Here is a 10,000-nt window from a genome sequence, read left to right as displayed (position 1 = left end):
AAGTTAAAAGTGATCAGCATTTCTTTTTCCTTCTTTCTTTTTTGTATGGTAAATCACATTTAGATTTTTCTAATTTCCTCCTTTAATTGAAGATACCAAGCTCTTTTTTTCTACTCTGCCCTAACAATTAGATTTTTTTTTTTAATTTGCCCCATTAATTGAAGATACCAAGCTCTTTTTTAACCTCTACTCTGCCCTAACATCGATTGTCTGAAAACAAAAACAAAATCACCGCCTGCACCATCTTCCGTTGATGACGTATTATCGTGTAATGTCAAATCGAACATGGTGGAGTCAACACAAACTGAACATTTCTCAGTGACAATGAAAATTCTTCTACTTCTATCGAAAGTAAATAGATATATAGGTTTACTAGCAATAGAATACAGAGATATAAAAACACAATATATGACATTGCTAGGCTAACACAATAAAGCATATGAAATTTATTTCCATTGTGGTCCTCTCTTTACAAGAATCCAGATACATTTAAACAATTAATACTATAACTAAGAACAGAACATGTTAAATCATACTGAAAATAATAATCCTTTACATAACTCATCATGGAATGAAAGAAAAAGCTAATGCACCCTATAGAACATGTTAATTTGACTCAATACGGGGAACCTCACCAGGCCCGGACACCGGAAGGATTGACAGATTGAGAGCCCTTTCTTGATTCGGTGGGTGGTGGTGCATGGCCGTTCTTAGTTGGTGGAGTGATTTGTCTGGTTAATTCCGATAATGAACGAGACTCTAGCCTGCTAACTAGTCGACGGATCTCATACCATATGTGTCCGACGCATCCTTCTTAGAGGGATAAGCGGCGTCTGTGATGCCCTTAGATGTTCTGGGCCGCACGCGCGCTACACTGAAGGGATCAGCGTATCCTCTCTCTCCGAAAGGAGAGGGTAACCCGTTGAAACCCCTTCGTGATAGGGATTGGGGCTTGAAATTTTTCCCCGTGAACGAGGAATTCCCAGTAAGCGCAAGTCATCAGCTTGCGTTGATTACGTCCCGTCGCTACTACCGATTGAATGATCTAGTGAGGCCTTCGGACTGGCGCCCCTAGTGGCTCACGGGTCACCCCGGGCTGCCGGAAAGACGTCCAAACTTGATCATTTAGAGGAAGTAAAAGTCGTAATAAGGTTTCCGTAGGTGAACCTGCGGAAGGATCATTACCGAACTGCTCGGAGAGAGCAGAGGAAAACGCACTCGAAGGGTGCTGCCCGTGGCCTGGGTTGGCCTGGCCCGGGCATGCCAGTCACCCATGGAGGGATGGTTGTGGACCTGCTCCTCCCCGGTAGGTAGGTAGGTAGGTAGGTGGTTAGGCAGGCAGGTAGATGGGCACGCCGCTTGCCCTCTGCCGCCGCCGCCGTGCCGGAAGGACCGGCCGACCTGGTTTTCTTTCTTTTCCAGGCTGGCCGGCCGAAGCCGTTCGCTCCAAAAGGCGTCGCAGGAAGCAGCAGCAGTAGCGGGTAGCAGGCTTCCACCTTCGCTGTTCCGAGGGCTCTCCTCACTCTTTTCTTAATCTAAACCCCAAGCAGATTGCGGGTTCCAGGAGGTTCAACGGGACGGGACCATGGAACCTAGGTGCCCTCCAGTTAACCGGAGACAACTCTTAACGGTGGATCACTTGGCTCGTGGGTCGATGAAGAACGCAGCAAAAGGCGCGTCGGCGTATGGATTGCAGGATACAATGAGCATCAACCTGTCGAACGCATATGGCGGCCGCGGCCAAGAGTGCCGTGGTCCAACCCGATCGAGGGTCGGTTCCCACAACCATCACGACCGGGAAGGAACTCTCCCAAAGAGGGTCAGCCGGGTCCGGGAGTGCCGATGGCCGGCCAGCCATCGGCGTTTCTCCTGTCGAGCGAGGCGCCCCCGCTGGTCCCGGCAGACGGATAGACGAATATCGGAAGTTGGGACCCTGGGCGTGCGCCCTGGGCGTGCGCCCTGGGCTCTCGCCCGCCGCCGACTGGTAAAGGAGCGGGCCGGACGGGAGTGAGGGAAAGCAAGGCGAGGCGAGGCGAGGCAAGACAAGGCAAGGCAAGGGATGGGAAGGGACGGATGACTCTCCTCCACCCCCAGCCGACCCTCCTCGATCTGCCCCCCCCCGCCCCCTTATTCTTATTCCCTCCTCCGTTTGCCGGCCGTCCGGTTCCCCGCAGTAGCAAGCAGTCGGGCGGTGCGTGGCCTCAAGGGGAGAGGATGGCATGGCAGAGTGCAGGGCTCTGCTCGTCCGGAGGGCGGCTAACCCCTCTAGACGGACCAGGACGGGTTCAAGGACTTGACCAGCCATCGTCGTAAACGCAGGCTAGTCAAGCCAACAATGCCGACCTCGATTCGGGTGAGAACACCCGCCAAATTTAAGCATATTAATAAGCGGAGGAAAAGAAACCAGCAGGGTTTCCCCCAGTAAGGGCGACTGAACTGGGAGGAGCCCAGCGCGGAACCTCGCTCGCCTCGCCGGCTGCGTCTGAGGAATGTCGCGTTCCGGAGGGGCCTTCTCTGACCCCAAGTCCACTTGAACGCGGCCACTGCCCACAGAGGGTTCGAGGCCCGTACGGGGATTAGGAGTCGGGCGGTCGGACGGCCCCGTCCGTATAGTCAGGTTGCCTACTTACGCAGCCCAAAGTAGATGATAAACTTCATCTAAGGCTAAATATGACCACGAGACCGATAGCGAACAAATACCGTGAGGGAAAGTTGAAAAGAACTTTGAAGAGAGAGTTCAAGAGTGCGTGAAACCGTTAAGAGGAAAACGGGTGGAACCTCGAAGGTCGAACGAGGGGATTCAGTCCGACGGCGTCGGAGTGCAGTGGTGCGGGGACCCTTTTACCCGGGGCGCTCCCGCTGCTCGACCGGCGCCGACGGGCGTATATCCCCCTTAGTAGGACGCCGCAACCCGTTGTGGGGTTGCCGAAGGTCCGGGTGGGCGGAACCATCGCCACAAGATGGGGAGCCCTCGGTGACCTGGCCGACCCCGCGACGGTCGTAACCGCAAGTGCCCGCCGACCCGAGAGTCGGCGGGCGCCTCCTTCGCCGGGACAGCGGCGCTTTTCAGCGGCGTGTAGGTCGACAATCCACCCGACCCGTCTTGAAACACGGCCCTCACCGGGCCAGACAGACAGACAGCAGGCCAGACAGGCAGACGGGCAGGCAAGCAGCCAGCCAGCCAGCAGCGGCCCCGGTACCCAGCCACCCAGCCACCCCCGGCCTTGCCTCTTCCTCCCCAGCAGCAGCAGGGGAGGAGGCGAGTGTGACCAACCGCACTCACTCGCACGCGGTCTATGCGGCCGGACGGTTGTGAGCGAAAGGGAATCCGGTTCTTATTCCGGAACCTCCACCCGGAGACGGTGTTACCCCTCGCCTAAAGGTACTCCTGGCGACAGGAGGAAACCTACTGCTGCCGGCCGCGGTCCAGGGAAGAGTTTTCTTTTCTGCTTAAGAGGTCTTGGCCCTGGAAGCTACTTGCAAGGCGAGAGGACCTTATCAAACCCGTAGAGCGTCGAAGGTCTTGCGGCGTCCTGAGTACCGCGATCTTTTGCCGGTCCCTGAAATAGCGGGGGAAGGGGTTAACTTTTCGGGGGAGCCCGTACCCATATCCGCAGCAGGTCTCCAAGGTGAATAGCCTCTAGTCGATAGAATAATGTAGGTAAGGGAAGTCGGCAAGTTAGATCCGTAACTTCGGGAAAAGGATTGGCTCTGAGGGTCGGGCCAGTCGGGCCTGTGGGGGAAGCGGGCACGGGCTTGCCGTCTGGACTGGGCGAGGCCTCCTTGCCCTCCGCCCGCCGTCCTCACGGACGGTCGCGGCGGTGCGGTCGGGGCCGCGGACCGGATTGACGTCCCTTCCGTGGAACTCGCATACTAACGCGGGCGGGGCCTCGTTATAGAAATGGCGGAAATTATGAACAAGCATTCTAAATCAGTGTTTACAAGGGAGAACATACAACCTGAAGAGATCGAATGGAAAGGGAAAGTCCCCCCTATGAAAGAAATAGAAGTAACAAAGAATGAAATAATTAAACACTTGAGTAATCTTGATGTCAGAAAATCGCATTGACCAGATGAAATAGCAAACTAGATTTTGAAAGAATGCAGGAATGAACTAAGAGACAAAATACATAGCATAATAAATAGTTCCTTGAAAGAAGGAAAAGTTCCAGAAGATTGGAAAAAAGCAAATATAGTACCTATATATAAAGGGGGAAATAAAGAAGACCCTAACAACTATAGACCAGTCTCTCTAACAAGTACAATAGCAAAAATTTGTGAAAGAATTGTCAAAAGTAGGTGGGTAAAAAAAAACAAAAAAAAAAGGTGTTAAATCCAAGTCAATTTGGATTCAGACAAGGACGATCATGCGTCACCAATTTAATATGTTTATATTCAAGGCTAATAGATATAATACAAGAAAGAGATGGATGGGCTGATTGTGCATTTCTAGACCTAAAAAAAGCTTTTGACAAAGTACCACATAAGAAGTTGCTTAAGAAATTAGAAACTGAAGGAGGAATACAGGGCAAACTGCTTAAATGGATGGAAGACTTTTTGCAAGAAAGAAAAATGAGAGTAGTGATAAGAGACAAGCACTCAAAATGGGATGAAGTAATAAGTGGTGTTCCACAAGGAACAGTTCTGGCCCCAATAATGTTTATTATATATATTAATGATATGGATGAAGAAATTGAGTTATATGAGCTTCTTTGCAGATGATGCAAAACTATTAAAAAAAGTGAACACGGAAGATTGTGAATCACTACAGAGTGATCTAAATAAAATCTGGGAATGGAGTAGGAAGTGGGTGATGGAGTTCAATACTAAAAGTGTAGTATAATGGAATTTGGAAAAAGCAAAAACAGAATAACAGGAGCATATAAATTGGGAGAAGAAAGAATAAAAAAAAGTAGAAAATGAGAAGGACCTGAGAGTCATTGTTATGAATAATATGTCACCTGAGAAACAAATAAATAAAATTTTTGGTGAAACTTATAATTTGATAACAACAGTCAAAGTGGCATTTATATACCTGGATGAAGAAATGGTGAAGAAAAATACTAATCACTCTGATAAGACCAAAATTGGAATATGCAGCAACGATGTGGTCACCAAGTACAAAATATATATATATATATATATATATATATATAAATATATATATATATATATATATATATATATATATATAAATTGAAAGAATACAAAGAGCAATTACAAAATTGGCACCAACACTCTCAAAACTATCATATGAAGAGAGACTAGCAAAAATTGAGCTACAGACACTAGAGCAAAGAAAAGAGAGAGGAGATTTGATAACTATTTACAGAATCATGAAAGGCATAGAAATTATTGATAGAGAGGACCTAATAAAATAGGATGATAGAAATACAAGAGGACACGGAAAGAAAATCAAGAAAGACAGCCATAGAACAGATCTGAAAAAGAACAGCTTTCCTCAAAGAGTAGTAGACAGTTGGAACAAGTTAGATGAGAAAGTAGTGTGTGCAAAAACAATACATGAATTTAAAAATAATTTAGATAAAATGAGATATGAAGACGGGACACCACGAGCATAGCTCCCCTTCCCGTAAAATACAACTAGGTACAACTAGGTAAATACACACACACACACACACACACACACACACATACACACACACACACACACACACACACACACACACACACACACACACACACACGTGTGTATATATATATATATGTGTATATATATATATATGTATATATATATATGTGTGTATATATATATATATATATATATATATGTATATATATGTGTATATATATACATATATATATATATAGTGAGTAATATATTGAAGGTGGTTCCCTGAAAGAACCACAGAGTTAAACCTAATTTAAATAAATTATTCTTCTTTAGCACAGAAGTCGAGATCCTTACTTCTACTGAGAGGTATTTGCAGAAATAATATAGTGGTGGTTGCATGCCCGACTTACCCGTTCACTGAATGTTCCGTGAAAGAGGGCAAGCCTGGCTATGTAGTGCAGGAATCAGTCATTGTCTCGTGTTCAAAATCTTTGCCATAATCTCTTTCCCGTCCTTTCTCTCCATAGCAATTCACATGGCATTTACAAAGAGCGTGATATCGTCTTGTGGAATGGGGAACTGGTTTGACTGCTCTGCCGTCCTTCAAATTTACGCCCCAACTTCAACTTTCACACTTCAGTTTAAAAGACCAATATAAATATTAACTACTATGAGAATGATGTAATACAAAATTCCCATGGATAGCCCACTGATCAATCACCAAACAAAACAATTGCTAAATTTCGGAACAATAACTTTACAAAAAAAAAAAAAAAAAATATGCGTCTTTTATACACACACCTCCAAAAACAGTCACCGACTGCTTCAGCCTCTCCTCAGAATCCCCGACAAACATAGTATCATTCTTAAACAGCAAATATCTCACCTCCTACTTTCCTCTACCCCCACTCTCCAACCTTTGCATAGCACTCTTCCACGTGCCTCCCTTACTACCCCATCCATATATACTAAACAACAATGGCGATTTCACACACCTTTGACACAGGAGAGAGAGTGTAAGATATAGGAGCAAATGGAAAATTAATAGGGATGGATACAGGGGTGATACAGGCTGAAAGGAAATTCTCATTGGCTTCATAATTATATATGAGTAAGTGAAGAGGGTGGGGGCGTCGCCATACGGTGAAGCGATGGGAGTAAACTAGTTTCGGGTGCTGGCTGGACCCTGCTGTGGAAGCATCGTGCTTCACTATATTTCCTCTGAGTCAAGCAGCGTTTGTGAAGACAGGGCTATTCTTCATTGGCAAATCAAACGCATCAAGTTGCTGGAGTATTTTTAGTGCATTCCAAAGTAAATTCTAACCATCATTTGTCATTTATTGTCAAGTAAGATACACCAACTTTATGGAATGGTTTGATACCTTTTCATATTGCAAACATATGAACTTATATGATACATATACTTCAGAGCGCAATGATCCAGTTGATACAAGACGTGACATGAGTAAGAGTAGAAGACACTTTAGCACTTATACAACAACCTAGTATTAATAGGTCGTTGAAGTATAACCCATAAGAAAACATGATCATTTAGCGCTTGAATTTTGGTTGGAATTGAAGATAGAAATAGATTAAAGAAACTAATTTGGGAAAACTTTTCTTCTTCTTCTTCTTCCTCTTTTAGGGGACTGGAATGAATTCATGACTATTCCAGAAACTCAGAAGAAATAGGATATATTTTTAACTCTTTAAACTCAGGTTTGACCCAGCTTGTGCCTAAGGCTAGTGAAATGAAGAAGAGGATAAATTATTGTATGGTAAGACGTGAGACAGCTAAAAAAAAAAAAAAAAAGGTGGGGATGCCAGCCGTAAAGGGCATTAATAGATCAAATAATCTAAACAAATGCATTGATTTCGTGAAGTATTCAAGAAGGTGATAGCCCATGTTGGAACCACAGACACATTTGAAAATGTGCATGATAAACGGAGTATAAGTGATGCGACCCCAAAAGTGTAACTGTTTTCTTGTATACTAACAAAAACAAATATTGTCTCAGGTTTCACTCACTGAAACATCACAGCAACAGTAATTTAGCTCTCCCATAGATCTTCCGATTACTGTGTTGGATTCATGTGGGGTTGTTTCCATGTCACCCGATTATAGTAAATATAATGAATTGAACAGTAGCCGTTTGTCAGGAAATACATTCAACGTTAGCCCTGGTCCGAAGACTGAATGTTTGTGTTTTGGGTTGCACCTGTAGATGCAAGTGAAGATATCGGCGTTTTTTGAAGGTAAGCGGCAGAGATACAAAACTTTGATGATCATTTCTCACGTCTACCACTTCGGTAACATTTTTGTATAAATTATACGCTTATTTTCAGGAAACATAGCACTTGCATACAATTGAATTAGAATATGTATTTGGAGACCACATGATTAATTATATATTAAGGGCAGCCCTTAAAGATATTTTCTTTGAGATCTGGTGTGATGTAAAAGAAAATGTACATGTTCGTTTTCACTTGAGTAAATAAGAAATCTGAATGAATATTTTCTCTCCTCTGTCAAGCCTCCACTTAAAGACATTTCTATTAGACGAATTCGTTTTTAAACGAAGCTAGCTCATATTTTTGTTTACTTGGAATTGGTCAACTTAGTCAATTGGTCAACAATACCCATAATGAAAAAGCATTTAATATGTGTTTATTCTACTTTTCTTGATAGAAAACAATAAGCCATACTGTTTATAAAGAAGAAACACTTTTTGTTTTGGAAAACATATACTACTTAGCAATATGATGTCACAGACGATAAATTCATCATCAATACAATTACTTGGCACTTAAACAAGTTTTCTGAAAGAATACATTACTTTATTAAAGGAGGGAAAGTTTTCCTTTCAAGTGGGAGTCTTGTTTTCAACAGTAACTCAAAAGTAGGGTAACTGAACTGAAAAATATGTAAATCAATCAAAATTCCCCACGCATAACTGTAATTCTGTACACAAACAATATTCATCATAGATATAAATCAATCAGTCATTTTTCCTGAATCTATATGATAAATTCCTGCAAACATGGCTTTTTTTTAAGCAACACAACATACACGTTGGCATTATACATGAAACAGAACTACAGCGCTTAGCATAAAACACTATAATTTCATAATTTCACCACCTTCAGACATGAACGGACCGCCGGCAACAACATTGGACTCATCACACTGATCAACCAATCCATCTACTTTGTGGAAACAGCACCACCATCAAATCCCTCCTCTATCCCACAAATAACATCAACGAAACCCAATCAATCCAAATTTGAATAGGTAACAAATCCACAATCACAATATGTAACATGTACATACCTCCACAGTTCCCAATAACTTCAGGCCTAACCTCAACCATCTCAAACCTTAACCTAGGTGGTGACTTGAACGCCAAGTCGTCGGCCTAGTCTGTCAACAACCCAGACATGGGCAGGCGGTTTGATTTACAGTCACAACTTGAGTCCTTGATCATCATGAACAACACCCGTAATCACACACTTCTAAAAACCTAGGAAAATCATCACAACCCCCAAACTTAACAAATTCACAGCTGTTAGCACACCGCCCAATCACACTTCTATGCATCCCCTCCAAAGTCATAGAACGCCTCATAATATAACTTGTCACACCACATACCCCCCTTACCAATGCACAACACGGTTTTAGACCAACACACTCCACAAAAACTCTTCTGATTGAACTTACACAGAGAGTTTTTGACGGCGTCAATTCAGATAAGCCTCCACACAGAACACTTTATAACATTAGAAATTGATTAAGCTTTTGGTGCCATCCGATAATACAATCTCACAAACAAAATATGCAACGCAGATATGCACAATCATACCAAAATATGGCTGCCCAATTATATGGCAAGCAGAAATGTTTTTGTTTCATATAATGAAAATTCATGGCACACCAGAAACTTTAGGAACGGAGTACTTCAGGGCTCAGTCCCCCCACACTCTTTAATCTGTACATACACGATATACCCTCACCCCACACTCCAGAAATGCAAGTCTCTTCTTACGTAGATGCTATAACAATTACATGTACGCATCGTAATGCAGACAAAACCACAGAAATACTACAGCCATACCTCGATACACTCAACACCTGCTTCTCTACAAATAGACTCAAAATAGCTCTAACCAAATCCACAGACACACTTTTCATCAACTGGACAACAGAAGACAAATATGTACCACACCATTTTATCAACAACATCTTTATAACACACACACACACACACACACACACACACACACACACACACACACAAGATTCTTCGTGTAGTATACGTACATCCGTATTATTCAAACAAACACATCACAAATATAAAAACAAAATGCATACCTAGACTAAACGCGCTTAAGTCAATCGCAGTTGTTATTGTTGTTTTTCTTGTTGTT

General features: G+C 43.5%; 1 pseudogene; it reads left to right on the top strand.

Annotated features, from left to right (window-relative positions):
- Positions 1-1,619: 1,619 nt before the first annotated feature.
- LOC143033155 (5.8S ribosomal RNA) lies at positions 1,620-1,775 on the top strand (annotated as a pseudogene).
- Positions 1,776-10,000: the final 8,225 nt, after the last annotated feature.

The sequence above is a fragment of the Oratosquilla oratoria genome, chromosome 1, assembly GCF_046742065.1.
Source record: "Oratosquilla oratoria isolate Oo_2021 chromosome 1, ASM4674206v1, whole genome shotgun sequence".
NCBI classification, from domain to species: domain Eukaryota; kingdom Metazoa; phylum Arthropoda; class Malacostraca; order Stomatopoda; family Squillidae; genus Oratosquilla; species Oratosquilla oratoria.
This window is presented reverse-complemented; position numbering and strand designations above follow the sequence as displayed.